This window comes from Callithrix jacchus, chromosome 1 (assembly GCF_049354715.1).
Source record: "Callithrix jacchus isolate 240 chromosome 1, calJac240_pri, whole genome shotgun sequence".
Classification (NCBI taxonomy): domain Eukaryota; kingdom Metazoa; phylum Chordata; class Mammalia; order Primates; family Cebidae; genus Callithrix; species Callithrix jacchus.
Genome location: NC_133502.1, coordinates 154,608,009 through 154,632,672, shown reverse-complemented (window position 1 = coordinate 154,632,672; position 24,664 = coordinate 154,608,009). Strand labels below are relative to the sequence as shown.

At 37.7% G+C, this 24,664-nt stretch overlaps 1 long non-coding RNA gene across 2 annotated transcripts in view; it reads right to left on the bottom strand.

Moving 5' to 3' along the window:
- Positions 1-24,664, bottom strand: part of LOC144579442 (uncharacterized) — a 275,742-nt gene that overhangs the window by 30,981 nt on the left and 220,097 nt on the right. The window contains exons 1-2 of one of the 2 annotated variants that reach the window (XR_013526976.1): positions 18,857-19,041; positions 8,126-8,250 (exon numbers count right to left, since the gene is read on the bottom strand). This is a non-coding gene — a long non-coding RNA (uncharacterized LOC144579442). Of the gene's footprint in view, positions 1-8,125; positions 8,251-18,856; positions 19,042-24,664 lie in introns of those variants that run through there. The other variant, XR_013526978.1, reaches the window with a different exon arrangement.

Sequence of the window (24,664 nt, the reverse complement as noted above, 5' to 3'; positions counted from 1 at the left end):
TTTATTCTATAGGCAATGGTGAAGTCTCACATAAAGTATTATAAGCAGAAGACTTTCATGGCGACATTTTTTTCAAAGAGGTCACTGTGGCAACTGTATAGAGAATATATTGGAAGTAAGACCAGAATAAAAGAAACCATTCAAGAGGCTAATTTCTGAGTCCAGAGTTCTGAAGTAAGTAATGGGAGCTTATTTCAAAGTCTTGGGTGCACTGTTACTGCTAAGGATTATCCTTTATAGGACATCACTCCTGTGTCACATCATCTCTGCCCTTCCTTTGGGAAAATAAAACACTTAGCAAATGATCCATTTCTTTAATTACATCCTTTTATCAGAAGAACAATCACTTTCCAGATTTCTCAGACAGGCTCTCTGGATGGTGATCCCAAGATCGTGACCTGGGCTAGATTATCCATTGCAGACTAGCAGACTAATATGCTACTCAGAATCCGAAAAGTAGGGATTAAAAAAAAATGTATGTGTTGACACATTTTTAAATCATATGGAGAAATCGGAACTTCATTGGACATAGGTATATTTCTTTTATACTTTGATTTTGTTTTTAATTACATATAATTTAGGAAATGGTGGTGCAAGTGAGATACTAATTTTTAGCACTTAAGTCTTCTGAAGTCCGTATCTTGCCCTGACAGTGCTTTCTTTTCTCTGGCTACATTTCCTTCCTTGGAAACCCTCTCAGGAGTTTCTAGGCACCAGCAAATGGGAGGCATGCAATGAGTTAAATGTATTATTCACAACAATGCTGAGGATAGCCCCTCTGCCCTTAGTAAGGCTGTAGCAGGAAGACATGGTTAGTAACTCTCACAGGCTAAATTCGGGTTTGAATCAAGTGTAAGTTTATTTGCCCAACAGAATTGGAACCACAGCATATCAGACTCCAGTTACTCAGCAGGAGTATTAAGTTGGGATCTTCTATGCTTGTGACGCCTAAAGGTCTGGATGATTAATGCAAGTCAGGATCCTTAAGCTATAGGCAAACTACCCCATACTAGAGTAATTCCAACACTCTTCCAAGGAGTCCTGAATGAAGGTCTATCTATTACAGGGGTAGTGAACTCCATAAAGACAGGCTCAGATGAATGAGCATTTCCAGTAACAAAATAAGTAGTTGCTGGTCCCAAAATTTTCCCCAAACACTTGGCCAACCTCGTAGTCTGTACTCTACTATAGAACAGAAATTTGGAAGGCCTGTTCAGAGTGTCTAGGCCAGAAGAATTCCAAATCACACTCCAAGATTTCTCTGCTAATTTAATCTTATTCTCTGGTCACAAGCTCTGGTTTGAGCTTTTCTGCAGAATTTTCTGAGATGACAAAGACAGAAATTGAGTACTTGCCATGTGCCAAGCATAACCAGTGTTTTCCATGCACTCTCTCCTTATCCTTCTCACAGCTATAAGGCTTAAACTATTACTATTATTTCTATTTAACAGATGAGGAAACCAAGATACAATGACCTTTGGTAACTAGGCCAAAGTCATACAGCAAGCAAGTTTTAGAGTTGTGTTGAAACTTAGTCCAATTCCAAAGCCAACCGTCTTGACCATCCTGCAAATCTGGTTTTTTTTTTTTCTGCCTAAGAGTTAAACTTGCCCTTTTATTCCAATTTACGCGTATTTTAAAGCTTCAATCTTACCTTCAATTTGTTAGTAAGAAAATGGAGGTGACAGATGTTAAGTGACTTGCCCCAGGTCACATAGCAAAGGGTGGCAGACTGGAACTGGCATACAAATCATTACCTTCTCAGTTTCTTAACTTGGACTCTTTAACCTAAACTAGGCCTCAACTTGTTTTATCCCAACAAGGGTAATGGAAAAGGGTGGCATGTGGGAACAAAAACCATTTTTTGAGCTCTTTGTAAGCATCAGGGAATCTGCTGGGCATTTTATATCCAATATTCATTGACTGAAGTCACAACATGGCAAGGTAGGTGGTGGGTGGTGTTTCCATTTTTTAAATGAGAAAACAAAGGCATAAAGAAAACCTCAGGCTTAAAACCTTGCCTGATGTTACCTTGCTCATAAGTTATGAAGCTGGGACTCCAGACAAGGTTAGTGAGAATGTAACTCCCATGCTCCTCTGCCAAGAATTTAATAGTGGGCCCGTTCCTTGAAGGGGTGGATTTTACCCCATATGATTACCCCATATGATTTACCCTCAATATGATTAAGGAGTGAATGTGTCTTAAATCAACACGGACAGTCTTCCATCATCCCCTCATAAGATCTAAACCAATGTGACCCAAATTGAATTTTTAAGCAATTTTCACTAAGGCCCTCAGTCAAATGGCTTCCCATGATCTGGGAAGATTCCTCTCCCTGCTTCTATCCCCTGACTCTTCTCACCTGAGCACAGCAATGAGAAGCCTCACAATTTATTTAAAGGTCACTCACAAGAGAAAACATCTTCTAGACCTTGGTTTGAAATGGCTGGGTGAGCTAGGTCATATTTTAGGTACAGTGAATGTGTTAAATTATCTCCCAAGTATTTGGGGTTTAATACAGTACCAGGAGTCTCACTGGAAACCTTTCCCCCTAATGTTGAAATGTGTGTGTACTACAGAGACAGTTTTTCTGGTTTTTATGCCCTCACACAAATTGTCAACATACTGTGTCTTTTTTCACAGCTCTTGATGTACTCCAAGGGGTTTTCTTCCTTGAACAAGAAGCCACAACTCCAAATGTGTTTAAAACAGAAGCCCCTAAACATTTGAAGTTCAGTTCAGAATTCCTAAGCAGAAACTTGGCAAGAAGTCCTAACTTTAAAAAAAAGAAAGAAAGAAAGAAAAACTCCCATCCTGAAATATCATATGTATACTTCTCAATAGAAAACAGACTTCATATTCGTCTTATACTGGTCTAACCATTATTATTCATTGCTTTTTCCCTACAGAACACAGATTTTTCAATTCATTCAAAAGCACAGTAAGACCATTTAGATGTATTGTTCCTATCTCAAATTCAGCAAGCCTAAGTCTTAACCTCTAGTCTTTTCTCCACCCAATGCCCTTTGCTTTCTTCTCTTTTTCTGCTGGCAGCACCAATCACATAGGCTCAAAACCTAGACAAGGACTCCCACGAGGGCAGATAGCATGCCTTAATTATCTTTATATTCTTAGTGCCTACAGCAGTGCTGGTATGTTGAAGATGCTCAATAAGTATTTTTTTCAATAAATAGATTTAAAGGTCATCTTTTCCTCTTCTCTCTCCTCCATCCATGTATCAAACCTCTTCAAAACCTTGTTCATTCATGTTTGACAATATGACTACCCAAGGGCTAGGGATGACCCATTTGACCAGAAATGCAGCCTATTTAGTATTTTTTCAAAAAAACTCCAAACAAACAAACAAAAGGAACAACTCACATAGAATCAGCTGGAATAGAAGCTGGAGGCTGCTGTTTTCAACTCACTATGTGTCTGAGTTCAGATAAGGGTAATTCTAACAGAAGCAGACCAGGTATTATCAATCTAGATAAAATTTATAGATACATATTAAACTCCTAATATCAAGATGAAATTTGAAGGCTCTCTTATCAAAGAAATACAAATTATATCATTAGCCTAAACTTCTTAAGAGTAGAATCCATAAAGCTGCAAAGTTCTTAACATGCTTTGTTCATAGAAACTACTTACTAAATCTTCCACATAGACTTGAATCTCTTTTGAGTCATGTGTCCAAGCTAAACACAGATCACTAACCCTCTTTTAAGCTAAAATTGATTATCAATTAAAAAAATGTATGGGGCTTCATTTAAAGATATTTTTGATTATGAGATCCTCTGTAGAAAAGAAAGTACCTTTATTTTTTTCTTTAGTTATTTATCCCTCCATCTTCCTTGAACATAGATGATCAATTCTATGGAGTGGTATCCATAGAATTGGATACCACAATTCTACGTGAAGTTAAGACCTTCCACTTCTACTAGATCAGAGGTTCTGAAGCTGAGATCTACAATATGGAGGAGAGAGTGGATTTTCCACAAGTAGAAAACAGGGCCTGGAAACAAGACGGTAACATTGATTACAAGCTATCATGAATCCAGAGAAGCCCAGACACATTAATGTGAATAAACAGAGACTGAACGAAGACATGCAAAACTTACTATGCACCAAGCATGGTTCTAGGCAGTACAGATAAACAGAGACCCTGCTCTTCTGTAGCTTCCATTCTGCTGGAGGAAACACATGGCTAGCAAACAAAAGAATACATAGTATGTCAGATGGTCATGAATTCTATGGAGAAAAACGAGACAGGTAAGAGATGAGGTGTTCTGTAAAACTGTCATTTTAAATAGAGAATGCCTCAGGGAAGGCCTTGCTGAGCAGAGATCCAATAGGAGTAAGGGAATGGGGCATATTGTTGGCTGGAGAAGAGGACTCTAGGTGGAGAACAACTGATTCAAATGCCCTAAAATAGGAAGAGACTTGGAACTGTTCCAGGAGCAGAAAGCAGGTTGTGTGGTTGGAGCAGCATGAGGAGGAACATGTAGAACCTTGCAGTGATGAAAGAAAAGGTTTAGGCTTTTACTCTATATGAGTGTCCATTGTAAAATACCAGTTTTTTCCCCTCATTCTATTCCACTGGCATAAACTGATTGCCCATCATATTCCATGAACTCTGCTAAGCTCTGGGAGCACAGGCATTAATAAGATCTTGTTTCTCTTAAATAACAAAACAGATATTTAGACTCACAAACCTGACCCAATGTAGCAAGTGGACAAGTATTACAAGACAGGAGTAGACTTCTGGGGAACCAAGATCCCGCTCAGCTTCCTGGAGGAGGCAATCAGATACAGGGCTCATGAGTTCCCTTACAATGGACCTTGAAGGATGGGCTGAATTTGAATACAGAGATCTCTGAGCTGTAGAACTTTCTGAAAGCCCAAGTTAAGGGGTGGGGACAACAATATGCTTGACATTTTCAGAGATTTGTGAGAATTTACTGAGTTGGGAAATGCTAAAAGGTGAGTAATTGAAGATACATTTAGCCAGGAAGATTGAAATTAGATGTTTGAGTTTCATGGATGCAAGACTGAGAATTAGTGAATTTGTATTAGCTGTAGGGTACAATATGCCTTCCACATCATTTCTAGGTATGAATGTTTATATTCATATATATGAAAGAGTGTAAAAGTATGCAATGAGTATGTAGGAACAAAATTGAATTGTCTTTTGGCTATTCAATTAAAAATTTAAAATTGGATAGGCTCTTAGAGTTAATCCATTACAAACCTTCACTCCTCCTCACCACACTGCACTGAGAAAAGTAAGTCCTAGAGATTTAATAGGCAACAAAAGGTCATCCTATTAATTAATCAGTGAGTCAGACTGATGTCCCATTATCTTTCTAACATTTCTGTCTGCCCATTTGACCAGGTCTTTCTACTCTTCTGCCAAAGTAAGTTGGGGGAGACCCTGAATCAGTGCTTCAAATTCAGGTCCTTGTTTATATTCATTGTAATATACAGACAATATTAATGATTCAGTTGATATTCCTTCCCCATCTGGAGTATAATCTACCACCCCAGAATTCCTCTTATACTGTGACTAGGACATAGCTACATGGCTATAGGCAAAGTCTTCCAAGTACCTGAAATTAGGCCATCTCCACTCCACCTGCTTCTCTGCAGGACAGAAAATGTAGCTTTCTCCACCAAGAGACAGTTACTCCCACTGCACCATTAGAAATTTTGTCTCCCCTTATATAGGGCCAAGGGAACAGAACATAGGCCTCAGAAGTAACTCCACACATCTACAACCATCTGATCTTTGACAAACCTGACAAAAACAAGCAATGGGGAAAGGATTCACTGTTTAATAAACGGTGTTGGGAAAACTGGCTAGCTATGTGCAGAAAGCTGAAACCAGACCCCTTCTTTACATTTTATACAAAAATTAACTCCAGATGAAATAAAGATTTAAACATAAGACCTAACACCATAAAAACCCTTGAAGAAAACTCGGGCAATATCATCCAGGACACAGGCATAGGCAAGGACTTCATGACTAAAACACCAAGAGCAATGGCACCAAAAGCCAAAATAGATAATGGGATCTAATGAAACTTAAGAGCTTCTGTACAGCAAAAGAAACAATCATTAGAGTGAACCAGCAACCAACAGAATGGGAAAAAATTTTAACAAGCTACCCATCTGACAAAGGGCTAATATCCAGAATCTACAAAGAACTAAAGAAGATTGACAATAAAAAAACAACCCCATCAAAAAGTGGGTAAAGGCTATGAACAGACACTTCAAAGGAAGATATTTATGCAGCCAACAGACATGAAAAAATGTTCATCACTGGTCATTAGAAAAATGCAAACCAAAACCACATTGAGATACCATCTCATGCCAGTTAGAATGGCGATCATTAAAAAATCTGGAGACAACAGATGCTGGAGAGGATGTGGAGAAATAGGAACACTTTTACCCTATTGGTGGGAGTGTAAATTAGTTTAACCATTGTGGAAGAAAGTGTGGTGATTCCTCAAGGATCTAGAACTAGAAATATCATTTGGCCCAGCAATCCCATTACTGGGTATATACCCCCAAAATAATAATTTATTCTATTATAAAGACACATCCACACGTATGTTCATTGCAGCACTGTTTACAATAGCAATGACTTGGAACGAACCCAAATGCCCATCAATGATAGACCAGACAAAGAAAATGCAGCACGTATACACCATGGAATACTATGCAGCCATTAAAAAGGATGAGTTCATGTCCTTTGCAGGGACATGGATGAATCTGGAAACCATCATTCTCAGCAAACTGACACAAGAACAGAAAACCAAATACCGCATGTTCTCACTCCTAAGTGGGAGTTGAACAATGAGAACACATGGAAACAGGGAGGGGAACATCACACACTGGGGTTTGTTACTATAGCACACATTATACCTCAAGCCTGAACAAATAAAAATAAATATTCCATGATGTACAACTGTTTTTATAAGGTAAATACAGGCTCTTTTTGGTTTATGTACACTTGTGTTTTACATATTTGAAATAGCACATAATTTTACTTAGACCTTTTAGCAAAATAATGCAGTGATGTAATGAAATGTGGGGCAAGTACCATGGTAGGAGGGCCCTACAGCCTAGGAGCCTTAACTGCCAGGGAATGACAATGTCCAGTATCTGTCCTTTACCCCAATAGTTTTTCTATTGCCTTCCAAATGAGATGCACTTGTGCTGTGTTTGTGTTGTTCAGCATCGAAGTTTTCTTTCTTTATATTAATTGCTTCTGACTCTACAGCTACACAGAGTAATGATGGTACTCACTTCACTGTTCACTATTTTCAATTTCTTTCAGCATAGAAAGGAAATTTTAAGACTAAATGCAACCCATAGCCATTAACCCTGTGGCCACATTGCAAATGCTGATTTATCATCTCTAATTCTTTCTCTGTTTACTCCCCCTCTCACCCTATGTAATTATCAAATAATAATTATTTGATAGAATAAATTAAGTCTTAATACAATAAACTCTAGCTTTATGTAACTAGAAATTAAATACAGATAGTGATATCCTCCAAAGGTGGCTAAAATACCCTTTCTTCCACTTGACTGAAAAATTATTTAGGCTGTATTTATTTTTGTCTGGCATCCTTTTTAAATAATTTAGCCACTGGTTATACCAAGGAATGTCTTCACACTTGAGTTTTTGATCACCAACACATAGGAGATTGGAATCATTTGTACACACTTGAAGGACATTAATTGATGACAAGCCTCACCCTGGCCAAATGGCTTTACAGATACCTATTATAAAAAATTAATATCAGAAGTTCAACTTAGGATATGTATTCTCGCTTGTATTTTACTAAGGCATTGAAAGGTTTCTGAAAAAGAGAGTACAAAGGAGGCACGTCCCAGCCCAAAGTACCTGCGATGAAGGCAGCACAGGCTACACAAAAGAGCAATGGAACTTAAATAATTTTGCAACTTAATCTATACATATTTTAAGCATTAATTATCTGCCAAAACACATGAATATATAAAATTATGTAGTGATATACATAAATTTAGGGTATAATTATGAGATCTTTTAGAATAATTTTTAAAAGGCAGGGGAGATCAAGAGGGATGACTAACCATATCTCTGAAGAGATGGACTTGGGCTGATCATCATCTTCTAGGAAACTTTCGGTGGGAGCAGGAGCAGAACAATCAGTAAGTTCTCACATCGATTGGATTTACCCAAATCTTCTCCTTCTTACCTGTAAAGTTTTAAGTTTCACGTTAAGCCATACTTCTATTAAAGTATTAGACTTCCCATTATCCATGTTAAATTTCATCGATCCAGTTGGTTAAGATTTTTTGATATCTATGTTTTTGTTATTGTTGTCATTTATCAGCCAACTGAAGAAGCATGTGATTTTTCCTCTCGTGGTAAAATATGCATCACAGGAAATTTATCACCTTAACCATTGTTAAGTACACAGCTCAATGGCATGAAGTACATTCACGTTGTGGTGTACCCATTACCACCACATCATCAGAGCTTTTGCATCATCCAAACTGAAATTCTATACCCCTAAACATTAATACCCTAGTCCCTCCTGTCTCCAGCCCCTAGAAATCATCTTTTTTCTTTGTCTCATTTCCTCTTTTATAGACTTTATTTCTTTAGAGCAGTTTTATGTTCACAGTAAAATTGGGAGGAAGGTACAGAGATTGCCCATATACCCTTGTCCCCACACAAGCACAGTCTCCCCCATTATCAACATACCCAGTAGAGTGGTACATTTGTTAAAATTGATAAACCTATGGTAACCTACCATTATCAACCAAAGCCCATAATTTACATTTGGGTTCACTCTTAGTATTATACATTCTATGGGTTTGAACAAATTTATAGTGACATGTATACATCAGTGTAGTGTCATACAGAGTATTTTCACTGCCCTAAAAGCTGACACCTAATTTTGACATAAAACGTATTCTATATTATTTCTTCCAGTTTCATGTCATCAGTATCCTTAACAAAAAGTATTTATCTATGTCTGATGAAAGTATTGGCCTGGGCAGGTCCAAGGCCCTTAAGATTTACTGAGTTCCCAGGAATCTTCCCCCAGTAGCTACTGCAACTCTTTGGGTACTTACCATTATACATCTATCAGATGGAAAACTGTCAAGACCTATTTTCATCTTTAAGATTTTACATAGCTGAAACATGCTACTAGGTAAGAAATAGATTTCACCTAGCTCACATATGCTACTCTTGTGACCACAGGATTTCATAAAAGGCCAAGATTCTATTCACGAGATGAAATGAAGGTGATAGGTCTTAATTTGTTCTTAGGGATGATTAGCTAACTCTCAAAGATCACTGCATATTTTTTAATTGCTCAAACATTTTATTTTATATTTACATATGTAAGAATCAAAAGCTTCTTCAACAGTTATTAAGCTTTTGGGAATCTAGCTATTGGCTCAGCCACCTGCTAGCTCTGGCTCTCCACACTGCTCAAACATGGCTGACAGCACCTCAGCCATCTAAACCACAGCCTCTCAAGCAGGCCTGATATTCCATCTGGACATAGAGCTCCATCTCCTTTACAGAGAGGTAACATTCCCTGGGGATCATGTTGCCTTGATTGGGCTGGCATATCCTCCCCTTCTGTTAGTTCTTCTCTTTCCTGCCTGCTTTTGTGCTGATCTAAGGAGAAGCTGAAAGAGGCATTTTATAATTTATTCAGTTGACAATGGACACTTTACTCTTTAAAAATAAACAAAGAAAAGAATAAATGGCACCAAATGTAATGTAAGACCCATCAACTCATGGAGTCAAGAAGAACTTACGTGAATGAGGAGATAGAAAGGGGAACATATTTTTATAGAGAGTACTCTTATTTGAAGAAAATTCCCTCTACAGTTTGTGAATCTGTCAACATAACAGGAAGGGTGGAGGTTGTCCCTCTCAAGATGATATGAGGGATAATGGTGATCAACCAAGTAGCTGGCGCAGTGTGAGGAGACTGTCTTCCACACCACTGCCTCCGCAGGAGAGTCTGCCCTGTTCATCTGTCAGTTCAGCAGCAGCTCTCTCTGTGATGGCCAGACACCTGGCGGTAAGTCAATACGTCCCCCTTGAGACAAGGAAAATTCCACAGGTCAGACTTGCTAAGCAAATAGACCACAAAAAGCACCGACGGCATACAAATGCTGTAGTAAATTAAGATAATGATATTGGGTGTTTATGGTAGATAAAACATAAATCTGTAATAGAAGCATCTAGGATATCCCAGTACTCAGTGTATCAACATCAGAAAGAGCAGTTATGATTGTTGTCAAGGAAAAAAAAAAGTCCAGGGCCTGACTAACATTTAGAGATATAAAGCTTTCATATCCTTCAGCCTTCTTTCCTTTGTGATTTCCACAGGATTTTCATTTCCAGAGATATTATACTACTTGCTTTCAAAGGAATTCAATATTTTCATTCAGAAAAGTAATTTCACAGGAAAGTAACACAGAGTGATGTCCTGGGTATTCATTTTCAGAGCCAATCTTACAAAGTCAATTTGTGCTGCAAGGAGCTAGAGCGACATGAAAAGGTGCAGATCCTGTGTATTTGGGTTTCTTCTTTTCCATTCCCCCCTTGCAGGATGCTTGGACACCCCGTAAGCATTTGAAAAGAATTGTCTGGCATTAAAAACAAAACACACTGCCGACTTCCTTAATAACATCATCCAGTATAAACCAAAGACATGGCTCCTAAGCCCGGGACTAGATTGTGGCTTCATCCCTTCTGCCCTGTAGTAAAAGTCCTATTGCTGTCACCATCACAATCATTCTGTTTATTTTCCGCACGTTGTTTGTGAAATTGGAGGAGAAAGCAGCAAGTCTAAGGTGAAAGATGAGGAGATGAGTTACTTGCTTAGGTACTTCTGTGCCGATAAAAAGCTAATCCTGATAAAAACCAAAGCTGAAATCCTTCCAACCCACATAAAGTCAAGGTCAGACAACATTAGCCAATCAAGTTGGAAGCTGACCGATTTTTTGTAGTGAATCAAAGACTGGCAGAGAGACAGAGGTAGACAGAGAAAGGATGAGAGGGGAAAGGAGTGGGGAAAGGAGGAGAAAAGCACCCGGCTAGAGATGCACAGATGGACTGACAGAGTGAAGGAGAGACAGAGATGGGGGGGTTGGGGTGCTAGGAAGTAGCTCCTTTTTCTATTCCTGTTCCCTGACAAATTTCAAGATCAAAAGGCATAAAAAAAATCTTCAAGTTTTTCCATCAGGCATTTGGGGTGACTGAAGAACAAGGTCCAGCTGCCAATGGGTGTTTTCCCCAGGGTTTCTGAATCGGCCCCATGCCCTAACCTTGAGGACAACATTGTTTATTCCTGGTGGAAAGATAAGCCAGCCAGCCCCAGTCCCACCCCCCTCACCCCAGCAAAGCAGAGTGGGCATTGCCGGTGAACAAAGAATGAGTGCTGTACAGCAACAAGCATTTGGTTTTGATTAGAGGATATTCAGGGACTGTGCAAGTTCTATTAAAATAAGCACAAAACCATTTTAAAGGGCTTTTTCTTTTCTTTCTCTTTCCCCCCTCGGTTTATATTGTTAATCTTTCTTCCTGGACGGCTCCTCACAAATGCCTTTTGTTTTCTTGTGTGATTCTACGTGCCAGGACTCTAAGAAGGGAAGACGAGGTCCTGTTCTGGCATGCTTTCAAGTCTCTTCCATAGGAGATGAAGGCTTGTTGCTGTGCCTTCAAGGGTATAAATTTAGAGGCCGCCAAACCGTCCGGAGGTAATTCAAATGCTGGTAAATGTTGGAATCCACCCTGGCCCCTGCTCATGTGAATACCCTGGCACTAACCCCACTCAGAGGAAACGAAACCAATTTGGGAAAGCGAAGAGAGAATAAACATGCAATTAAAATGGCCACTTCTCCTGGTTTCTTCCTTTAGTTCTTTTTTTAACACTGCATCCCATTCTATAATCTGATGATGAAACAGTCCTGGTTAATTATAACAACATACAAAAGATTGCTGTCTTTTCCCCACAGTGACTATGCTAGCTTTGAATCTTTTTTTTCTGGTGAGGGGTATGGGCAAGGGGGAGAGAGGTGGATAAACTTCAAGTAAAGCCGTCATTTCGGAGGAGCCACTATTTTTATACTGTTTGCAAACCCTTCACCAGAGTGAACATTACAGAAATGGCACTTCCCTTTCCATTTATCTATCTTCCTCCTTTATACATAGACAAATAAAAATGAATCTTTCCAGAGGCAGCATGCATGCCACTTCTATATATTCTTCAGATGGCTTATTTTTATTCAGCTTATAGCATAACCTATCATTTTTATTCAAGATTCCATCCAGCCTCTCTCTCTCTCTCTCTCTCTCTCTCTCTCTCTCTCTCTCTCTCTCTCTCTCCAAGCAAGTCTTCAAGAAGCCTTGCTGCCCTGCTTTGTTCCAGACTCTGCTAAAGGCCAAAAGATGGAGATAGCACACCCATCTGGTTTGTTTTCACATCCTCAGAGAAGGGGTTGAGAGAGCCCCCTCCAGTGGAAGGAACAAGGTGGTTGGGAATCAGCATTGCCAGCCTTCTCTTTGTTTGTTTCTGCTTAGCTTCTTGTGCTCATCTCAGAAAGACTCTCAATATCCATGGGGAAATAATACCACAAAAGGAAGCTCACCCAGCAAACAGGAGAATGGTTGTCAGTGCTTTGAAATCTTTACACTGAAAGATTCAATTTTGGTGTCAAAAAAACGCCAGAATCTCACTTCTCCCTTCATCCTTTTTCCTATTCCCCTTTCCCCCTCTACTTAATTCCACACAGTGTGTGAATTTTATATGCATCAACCTGAAAGCATCTGCTAGAAAATAACAGCCAACCTGTATATGAAATAGGAATAGATTCCATGTCAGAACAAAATTAAGACCTTGACGCCTCATCATTTTCATAATCTTACCATCATGTTTGGTGAATAAATACCACAGGAATATGAAATAGCAGTTGAGAAAAAAAATGAATATTGAAATTTATAAAATGGCCAGTGTCCAAAATAGTAATATTCACAGGGAAGTGTTTTGACATCTGAGATCACCTCCATTTTCTTTAGAGCTGAGCATGCTTGATTTGGTAGGGCTGAATTGAACAAACACATTATTACAATGGATTTCAAATGGCTCTCCTCTTTTTTACCCCTTCAATTTTTGCAATTACCCATCACTCCAATTTCAGAAGAAAAGCTTAAAGCACAAAATTTAAAGTCAGATGATCTGGGGCTAGCATCCTTGTTTTGTCACTCTCCAAAGGAGTAGACTTGGGAATCTGAATTAATCTTTCTGAGCTTCAGTTGACAGCTATAAAGTAGGGGGAAACTAAGAGACCCATTCTTACAGAGCAGTAGCCAGGGTTTAATAATAATAGATATTTTTAGATGATGTATACATTCATAATTATTACAGCTAATATTTATTTCCTACTTAAAAATGTATCACTCATAGTTTTGAGAGTTTTGTACGTATTAGCTTATTCACTGAGACAGGGTTATTGGGAAGATTAAATAAATTAATTCATGAAAATGAAGTAACACATTTAGGCCTAACACATGGTAATGGAATTATTATTAGGCCTTTTACACAGATGAGGAAACTAAGGCACAGGGAGGTTAACTGACTTACCCAGTATTTCAGATTTAGGAAACAGAAGAGCCACTGTTCAAACAGACCAGTCTGGCCCCAAAGCCTATAACTGTAAGTATTGTTTTATATGTTCAAGCTCTTTGAGCTCTGTATCAAGTATAAAACATAATGTATATTAATATATTGTAAATGTAAGTGTGTATACAAACACACACAGTTAATTTCCTATGTTAAAAAATAAAATACTCAGATTAAATTTACGCCACCCAGTGCAACCCCATAAGTAAGGAATGAACATTGCAACTGGGGACTGGCTTGATTTATATTCTGAAATCATCATATTCTCATCTCAGTACCCTTCCTGCCCATATTTTCCTTTCTGGCTAATGGGGGTTGTTCAGCTGGGCTTTGTGTGAGTTACAAAGCTGCAACAATTACATGAGGGAGTCCAGGAGCATGTTAACCACAAAAAAACAGTTGTCATAAACACTGTGCATCTTATGCAGTGCTTCAGTCTTTACGTAAGATTAATTAAAGAGCAGATGTCCTGTCATACCCTGACTTAGGTGTGGTTATCTTTGAGATTCCAGCTTCTCCATTTGCTGGGTTTTAATTTGCATCATTATGCATTTTGAGCCTGGGGCATGAGTAATCAAGTGGTAAACATTAGCTATACTGCACTGTATTTCCAAATGCACCTTCACTATTAGGCTGACTAATAGAATTCAATTCTATTTTCAGCTGAATCCTCTCAATTTTCATTTGCTTTTGACATGTTACATGGCAGAAGGAAAGAGAAGGGAAAATGAGGGAGAGAGAGGCAACTATAGCACTCTGTGCACAGGCCTCCCGTCAGCAAGAGAGCCCCCTCCTGTTGGGTTTTGACCATGCACAACATCACCTTCCTTTTCCACATAGCTGTGACGATCCTAAAATGTATCCTCTCATCCTCATGTTAGAGGTTGACACTCCAAATAGGGCAAGATGTCTTTGCTTTTGTTGTTAAAAATTGGAGGCACCTAAGTGTATTCTGATTTTCTAAAGGCAACTACTGAAAATTGATGTCAGAAAACTTTTCAGGCCATGATCAAAGTCTGATATGAATTAATTTGTCATTATAACACAGCCCCACTTGCCAGGCATTTCAGGCCAGGACTTGGGAAAGGCAGCAGATATCTGGGTTGACAATTTCATTTAAAGGACAGAAAGCTTTCTGCTTTCTTTTCATTGGTATCTTGATTTAATGAACACACAAACAGACCATCGCCATATGCTCCAAATACCAGCTTGCTGTTCTTCAAGAAGCAGCTTGGGAAAATGCCAAGGCAAGAAGCTTGGAAGAAACTTGAAAAGGCTTCAAGACATATCTTTGTAGCCTGGGATAGCAAATGCACCAGTGATTAATTACGCTGGGGTTGGACGTGAATAGGAATGTCAATAAGGCGTTCGTAGCACTGCAATAGTGGGCATGTTGGCCTGATAATGGAATCCTTTCTGTTTTCATTTCCTGAATTTCCTTTCTGTTGGTAACACATTCACATTCGGGTCAGAGATATAAGATGGCAATGTCATGCTGCTGCTCATTATAGAATCATTAGATCAGGTGCAACCACAACCAAGGAGGAGGTGTCCCTAGCAAATGGGAACTCCAGAATTTGTGCCAGATGATTCTGGTCTGAAGAGAAATCCATAACTGTCTTTTCTTGCAGAAATCCTCCACTATCTCCCTAACTGATACTCAAGAGCAGTAAGGGGGTGGCTTTCCTCTGTTGGCAACATCTTTTGTAGAATCTCCCCAGATGACTTTGAAAAATGATTCCCCTCCTTTGGAATCCAGAGTTAGAGTTTGCTGAGATGTTTTGAGTAAGAAACGTTATCTTATTTTCTCTGTTGCAAGAAGAAGGTGAAGGAAGAATAGGAGAGGAAGAAGAAGAAAAAAGGGGTTTTTTTTTTCCAGAGCAGAAAACTTAATTTTGTCTAATAATAGGGAAGCACTTGTAGAATTTCAAGCATCAGAATATAGAAAAGCTCATTTGAAAATAAGGATTTCAACTCAAATCTTGGGGTTTGTGTGATCTACTTCCAAATTCAACTTGTAGATTTCTTCTCTTTTCTATTCCCCAATGTGATGATCAGCCAGAGTGCATGTTGAATGGCTTTCCATCAACTGCAAGACATATTCTAGAATCCTCCACCTTGCACACGTGGTCCTTTATGATCAGCCCTACCTTACAGTTCTTGCCTCAGCTCCTGCCCTTCCTCCTGCACACCCTGCACTCCTTTCATCATCCTACATGGAGAAAGCTAAAGGATGCTGGCCCTTTTAACATTTAGGCTTTTGCTTGTTTATTATTTCTACCCGAAGTTTCTTTCTTCACATTGTCTTTCTAGGATAAATTCAAGCTACATCTTTTACTGCTCTCCTGGGATCTTATCCCAGATTTCTCACTAACACTTCTGTTGAATGTCCCACCGCTACCTCAAACCAAAAACATTTAGAATTTAATTCATCCTTCCTTCTCCAACCCCTCATTTGTCATTTCAGGGCATATGAAGACAATAAGCCCACTAACATTAAAAATAAAAATATTGATTTTATATTTGACTGTTTCTTTCCTTCTAACTTCCTGATAGCCACTGATAATTTCTTATGAGTCAACCTCTAGAATCATTATCCTGTCTAAAACCTATATGCTCTGCCTAAATTATCTCCTATGTTCTCTCTATATATACAGTCATTTCTTTACTTCAGAAATTCATTTTATCTCACACAATCTATTGTGACTACCACTCTATTAATCTCCTTTCTTTCCAAACATTGATTCCTTCTATCCATCTTACCTCGAGCCACAGCATTAATTTGTGATGCTTAAAATATTCATTCACTCAATCTTTCCTTTGATATGTACATGTGCCTGGTACCAGGACGAACACCCCTTAAGAACAGAATTCCCATACACATTTACAATGTCAATCAGCGACTAAAGCTTTGTCTCTTTTAAATAAATGGATATTAATTAAGTGACTGAATTAATAAATGAATAAACGGGGTGTACAGTTTAGTTATATCACAGGCTAAGTAATAAAAATGCTTCTATGAAATACTTCAAGACAATCTGTAATTGATTGCAAGATGAATAATATTAACATTCTAGACTAATATAATCAGAGAAACTTCTAGAGGAGGGGGAAGAAAGAAAACTAAGAGTTATTGAACAGATATTACATACACAGCTCTATACTAGGTGAATTACATACATTCTTTTGTGTAATCATTACAACAACCCTATGAATAACACATTTTGTATATGCACCAACAGGTTCATGGAGGTTACATAAATGCCCATGGTCATCTAAGTAGAAAGAGTTAGAACTGAGGTTTGAAACAAGGAGAATGTGGTCTTAATATCTACATCCTTTCACTGGGCCAAGCTGGAGAAGGCAAAGCAGATGTCAAAGCATTTCAAAAAAAAGACTAGATAGGTTGTGGCTACTAGTTTGACATGGTAGATCTCCATAAAGGAAGGCTTAAAATTTACCTTGAAATTTCGAATCAGAATATCGGGGAACAGTGTTAGAAGTATATCATAATTTCACTTTGCACCCTATCACTTTATATACAACTATAATTTGTCAATTTACAATTCAAAAAATAAGAACATTATAATAAAGATCAGGGCAAAAATAAATGAAAATACAAAGACTATAAAGATAATACACAAAATCAAAGAAACTAAGAATCGGTTTGCTTAAAAGATAAAATTGACAAACTCTTAGCTAGACTTAGAAAAAAAGATGCATGAAAAATAATATAAAAAATGAAAAAGGAGACATTATAACTGATAACACAGAAATAAAAAAGAATTATGAGAGACTACGATAAAGAAATTGGGCAATCTAAAAGTGATGGGTAAATTCTTTAAAACATATAGTTTACAAAACTTAATCATGAAGAAATCAGAAATCTGAACAGACCAATGACTAGCAAGGAAATTGAATCAGTAATTAAAAAGCTCCTATCAAGAAAAAGATCAGGACCTGATGGCTTGAGCCCTTGTCAAATAGTTAAAGAATTAATACCAATTCTTCTCAAATTCTTCCAAAAAATTAAAGAGAAGGGAATACTTCTAAACTCATTTTATGATACCTACATTACTCTGACAAGAAGACTACCAGAAAAGAAAATTATAGGCCAGTATCCCTGACGAACATAGATACAAAAATTATCAACACAATACCAGCAAACCATGGTCAACAGTACATTAAAAGGATCATTCACCATGACCAAGTGGGATTTAACCATGAGATACAAGGATGGTTCAACATGCAAATCAATACATGTGATTTGCCATATTCACAGAATGAAGAAGAAAAACCATATGATAATCTCAGTAGATGTGAAAAAAGCATCTGACAAAATTCAACTCCTTTTCACAACAAAAACTCTCAATAAATTAAGTATGGAAGGAATGTTCCTCGACACAACAAATGGCATGTATGACAGCCTAACAGCTAACATCATACTCAATGGTGAAAAACTGAAGAGGAGGCGAGGGGAGGGGAGGAGAGGGGGGAGGAGGGAAGGGGAGGAAAGAGGAGGGGAGAGAGCAGAGGATCATTATAGCTGACACCAATTGTAAGGAAAATATCTAAGCATTACATTTAGCTGTGAGCTTACGGGCACCCAAGGCAAAAAAAAAAAATTAAAATTATAGTTTCATGGTTCTCGCTGTAGGATAAAAGGAAGTTAATCAGTGCATGAGAAGAGAGAAATGTTTTCCTGCCTCTGCATTCTAGGAATTCTAAAAAGCATTTTATCACATCATTTTAAGAAGACCTCGCCACCTAGATGTTGAGCAAAACAACAGATGATGTCTTCAATGTGGCTTTACAGAAGATAAAGCAACAGTCCTCACGTAACTATGTCTTAAAGAGATTCCTTGTTAAAGCAAAGAGAAAAATACTAAATTGGTACTCAGTGAAGGCAATTCTAAAATGCTAATACACAAATACAAAGCTAACATAATGTAATACAAATGTAATACAAAGCTAACATAACCCACGAGTATTGCATATACATTTTCTCAGGCCTCTGTTACTTATCTAGGCTGAATTAGAAACTTTAGAAGGCTAGCCCTGCTCTGTCCAGGGCCCACACAGAAGATTGTCCTCACATACATGCTTTGATAATCTCATTTTCTGCTGAGTTCTATGTTTCCGTTACCTGGCCTTTTATTTTTGGATGTCCAAATGGTTTCTTCCTCTTCCTTCTCTTTATCGTGTTTCTGAATTCTCAATTCCAATTCTTGGCAGAACATTTCTAAGGAATGCTTCTTCCTCAAAAGACCTTTTTTCACTTGATGAGCCCTAGGATCTTCCTTCCTCAGTTTCTGCTCCAGCCAGGGGCACAGACGGCCCAATAGGCACACGGACAGTAAATCCCTAAGAGGCTTTCTCAAAAAGCAATCAACTCAACTGTGCTCTGGGAGAGAGCTACAGCAATCAATTCCAGACTGAGCTTTCTGGCAGCACCAAGGGTACAGTTATTCTGTGTGGTTAAACGAAGCAATTCCATCAGTTTTTGATATGAGACATTCCAGTGGCACAACTGACATTCTGTTGGGGTAATTGTGGAATCTGACTTACACTTTCCTAGATGATGGGGGTGAGGTAGGTTATGAAAGTGCTTGCAGATACAGTCAGATTTTTCTCAAAAAAAAAAAAAAGATTTAGAACTGCTTAAGAGCTCAGATAAATCTGGTTGGGTTCAGAACACGGGAGAGATTTTCCCCCTCAGTTGCCTATATTTGCTTGTTTTTAGTTGACAAACATTAACAAAACTCTCAATAAAATTAGAAATGTACCTACAGTTCACCATCCATCCATCCCCATCAAACTGACTTCCTTTTCCTATGTTCTATTTCAGCCTTTGCCTGTGTGCAGATATAATTCTTAAGATACAATTATTGCATAGGCATACTTTTATATTCTGCTTTTTCCCATTTGTCTTTCAAAACACATTTAAACACATTTCCTACTACATGAGTTACTACATGATTTCCACAATTACCATATTTGACGAAGCCACACTTCCATCAAGCATTATTATTTAATTAACCATTTGACTACATAGCCATTTAATTTGTTTGAATTTCTGGGTTAGTTCCACCTGATGAGGGTAAAGGTGTCACGTTTCTTAAATCAAACCATATAAATGTCTTATAAAACTGATTTTTGCGGTGACAGTTCCATTTCCACATCCATCAGCAACATATGAAAAAATCATCTTTACCAGTTATGCTAACATTGGGGATTTGTATTTTTTCACATATTAATGTAGAATGGCACATGTACATGTATTCAGTGAAGTGGCCTAGAAATTCATAACAATTTTTATAATAAATGTAAAATATAGGACGTTGCCAGTCAAACATCCCTCTCCCTTCTTCCTTGCTGATGGAGGCTAGATTTTCTCCTAGTTCCCATCTGTCCTCCATGTGACTCAGAAATAAATACTAATTAGTCAAACCAATATTTTAAAACCCATTTAATTGAACGAGACTTGGAAAGAGGTCATACAGATCTTCTAGGAAGGAAGGAAGAAGGGAGAGGGATACTTAACTCAGTGCAGTCTTTTTTACATTGTTAACTGAAAGAAAATTAGTACCCCCTTAAAGTTTTTTTTAAGAGTAGGAAACAAAAAGAAGTCAGAAGAATTCAAATCAGGACTGCACAGTAGATGATTAGTGATTTCTCATCAAAACTCTTACAGAATTACCCTGTGTAATGAGAAGAATGAGCAGGAGCATTGTTAGGCTGAGAGACGCTTTAGTAAAGCTTTCCTGGGCATTTTTCTGCTAAAGCTTTGGTTAACTTTCTAAATCACTCTCATAACAGGCAGACATTATCCTTAGGTCCTCCAGAAAATCAAGAAGTAAAATGCCTTGAGCATCCCAAAACACCATTGTCATGAACTTTGCCCTTGACCATCCACTTTTGCTTTTACCAAACCACTTCCTCCTCTTGGTAGCCCTTGCTTTGATTGTGCTTTGCCTTCAGAATTGTATTGGTAGAGCCATGTTTCATCTCCTGTTACTATTCTTCAAAGAAATGCTTCAGGAGCTTAATCTCACTTAAATTTTCCATTGAAAGCTCTGCTCTTGTCTGCAGCTGACCTGGGTGTAATGGTTTTGGCACACATTGAGTGTAAAGCTTACTCAACTTTCATTTTTCAGTCAGATTTGTGACTTCACTAATTGAGATGTCTATGGTGTTGGCTATTGTTTGTACCACTAATCATTGGTCTTCTTCAATTAGGGCATGAACAAGATAAATTTTTCCTTTGCAAATTGGTATGGATGGCCTGCCACTGCAAGCTTCATCTTCAATATTGTCTCGTTTCTTCCTAAAACAAGTCATCCATTTGTAAACTGCTCATTTATTTAGGGCACTGCTCCCAGCAATCTTGTGTAAAGTAATAATGATTTCATCATTCTTTCACCCAAGCTTCGTCATAAATTTAATGTTTGTTTTTGATTGAATTTTAGCAGAACTTATGTTGCTCTAATAGGGGCTCTCTTCAACTGCCATCTCATCCTTCTGAGTCCTTTAAACTAGCTCTTTTTCATTCACGTTATAACAAGTTGTATAAGCTTATTTTGGTGCAAAAAATGTTAAAATCCAAGCATAGATTTTTCATAATACACATTTTCCAAGAACTTTTTGAAGGTCCATGATATATGCCAGCTCTTTACATTAAAACAGGTTAGAATGACTGATGAGCCACCATTAATAAGCACACCTAGTATACATCTTGGTTTCTAATTGCCAGTTCCCACTTATGGGAATAACACCTTCTTGAAAAAACGGCTAATTCTATGTTTGGGACAGAAAAGTACAAAGGTTAATCCTAGATACTTTATTTTGCCAGAAAACTAAAGGGATAATGTCAAAAGAACACAAGAACCAGCTGAAAGGTGTTGCTACTAGCAAAACTGGGAATAATTTCAGCATCAAAAAGACTAATCACTACAATCAACCATAACATTTAATTCAAAATAAATGTATGAATTCATAGTAACATTAAAAAGTGAAATTATCTTTTTCAAAGAAAGTTACAAAGTAATAAATATAACAGGCATAATTAGAATAATATTTTGTAACCCCCAATGTAAAAATCAATTCAAGTAAGAATCATTAATTGATGCTAAAAGTGCTAGCTGAGGAACAGCATACTGGCAAAGTATCACCTTTGCTCCCAGACTGATCACTGAACTTTGAAGAGTATATATGCTTTTATAATGGATGTATGACTGTCATCACATTAATTAAATAATCAAACTTATCATCATCAATAGTAGGACATTCACTGTATCCTCATATGCTGTGATGTGCAGTGCATGGCATGACACATGAAGTTATCTTGCTAAAAATAATCTAAATATTTTCAAGCACTAGTCCTTGTGTCTACATATACAATGAATAGAGAAAAATCTTAGATGATACCACAAGAAAACAATCAGAATTCAGTATGTAGAACATATTGCAAGGTCTGAACTCTTCTAAAGTATCAGTATCATTAAAATGAAAAGGTATGAGGACTGTTCTAGATCAAAGAGTCTAAAGCATAAATAAATACAATGGATACATAATTTCTGGATCTTAGATTTTTAAAAAATAAATATAAAAGATATGGGAGCTAGTGGAGAATTTTAATATATACTAGATTTGAAATAATATTATTAAATTATTGTTAGTCTCCTTAAGTCTGATTGTACTGTCTTTAGGTATGATATTATAATTCTTTGGTTATGCATGTCAAAGTATTTAGAACAAAGTCTCATGGTATCAGTAACATAACTTCAAATTATTATGTTTGGCAAAAAAATTTCAAATACATTTGGCAAAGAAAATCCAAAAACCTGTTTTTTCCAATTTTTCTGAATGACTTTTTTTTTTTTTTTTTGGAGATGGAGTTTTGCTATTGCTCTTGTTACCCAGGCTGGAGTGCAATGGTGCGATCTCGGCTCACCGCAACCTCCGCCTCCTGGGTTCAGGCAATTCTCCTGCCTCAGCCTCCTGAGTAGCTGGGATTACAGGCACATGCCACCATGCCCAGCTAATTTTTTGTATTTTTAGTAGAGACGGGGTTTTACCATGTTAACCAGGATGGTCTTGATCTCTTGACCTCATGATCCACCCGCCTCGGCCTCCCAAAGTGCTGGGATTACAGGCTTGAGCCACCACGCCCGGCCGACTAATTTTTTTTAATGAAATGTTTGTGAAGAAAGAGAGATGAATGAGAAGAAACAGACCCTCTTCCTTCACTAGATGTTATCATTTAGTTGTCATAATCAGGAATATACTGATATACCAAGAAGAACACAGCATAAAATATGAAAATAACCTGGTCCTTAATTATTTCTTGTGCCACAAAACTAACCAGTTCTAGAGCTGTCCTACCCAATGATTTCTTATTACATAAAATTATAAATCATCTTTATTTTTGAAACCAGTTGAGGTTTTATAACTTGCAGACAAAAGTACTCTAACTATTAAAATACCTGGCAGACAACAAAAGCTTACCTTGGGGCAGCCACTATGATAAATAGAGTTACATACAGTACCTATTTTCCAAACTTGATGTCCACATGGAGTAAATATCAGTCAGGTAAATCTTCGTGAAGATACACAGCCACTTTGTAATGCAGTTAAATCTCAAACCTAAGCATCCAGCAAAGCCTTTCCACTAAGACCCAGACACTTACATTCACTTGTCTACTTAACGTCTTCATTTGAGTCTTGAATGGGCTTTTCGGGTTAAAATTAACATGACCTAAACAATATTGCTGATTCTCTTAGCAAACCATGCTTCTCTACTCGACTGCTCGAGACTAAATCACAGAGATACCCCTTGAGTTCTGTATTCGTCCCCCATACACACTCCACAGCTAATCTATAAGTAAATATGTTCTTCTCTACTTCCAAAATATACCCAAAATCTGTTTCCCTTTTTCTATCTCAACTGCTACAATCTTGAATGAAACTTCACTATCTCTCACTTGTACAATTACAGTAAGCTCCTAACTATTCTCCTACATTCAATTTGGGCTCCCTGCATTCTCTCTATGTACAACAGCCAGAGTGACCTTTCTCTACCATAAAATGACTCACTAACCTCACTGCTATAATTAATTCCCCTAAGGACTAACCACTGAATCTAAACTCACTTGAAAGTCAATAAGACCCTATAGAATCTCTCCACTTCCTTTCTATGCAAATTCATCTGGAACCACTCTTTCCCACGCTCACTATACACCAGCACAAATACCTTCTTTCTCTTTCTCAAACACAGCAAGCCCATCCTCACTCTGAGGGCCTTGGTACTTAGTCTTCTCTCTACCTGAAACATTCTGCTTCCAGATATTGCATTGCTGGATCTTCCGGAGCATTCAAGTCTTAGCTGAAGTGTCTACCCAGGAAGGCCTTCCCTGATGACCCAACATACCCAATACAAAGTGTCATCAGTCACTCGAATTGCCTTTGTGAAAGTTAATATTTCAAATTATCTTGTTGGTTTACTTAATTGTTGTCTTTCTTCCTTCTTATGATGTAAATTACATGAAAGACGGAGTATAGTTTGTCTTGTTCTTCACTACTTGATCCTTTGTTCTGAGATTAGTGCCTGGCACACAGTAAGGTGTTCAGTAAATATTTGTTATATGAATGAAAGAATTAATTAAATATTCAACAACTTATAACAACTATACTTTGCCATCTCTCCATAAAATAATATTTATCTACCATATTGATCTAGGTTGCTTTTGCTTGAATGCATGCATATACTCTAGCTTCTTAAAGTCCCTCTGGCAGTCAGAATTAAAAAAGGCCACATCAACTCAAGCCAATATAGAATTTGGATATTAGTTGGAATAAATAGTGGGTTATCTATGCTAGAAACTCTTTCACATTGCTGAATTTTATTATGTTTCTAGTCAACAAGCATACCTAAATCCATTTCACATGAGCTGAT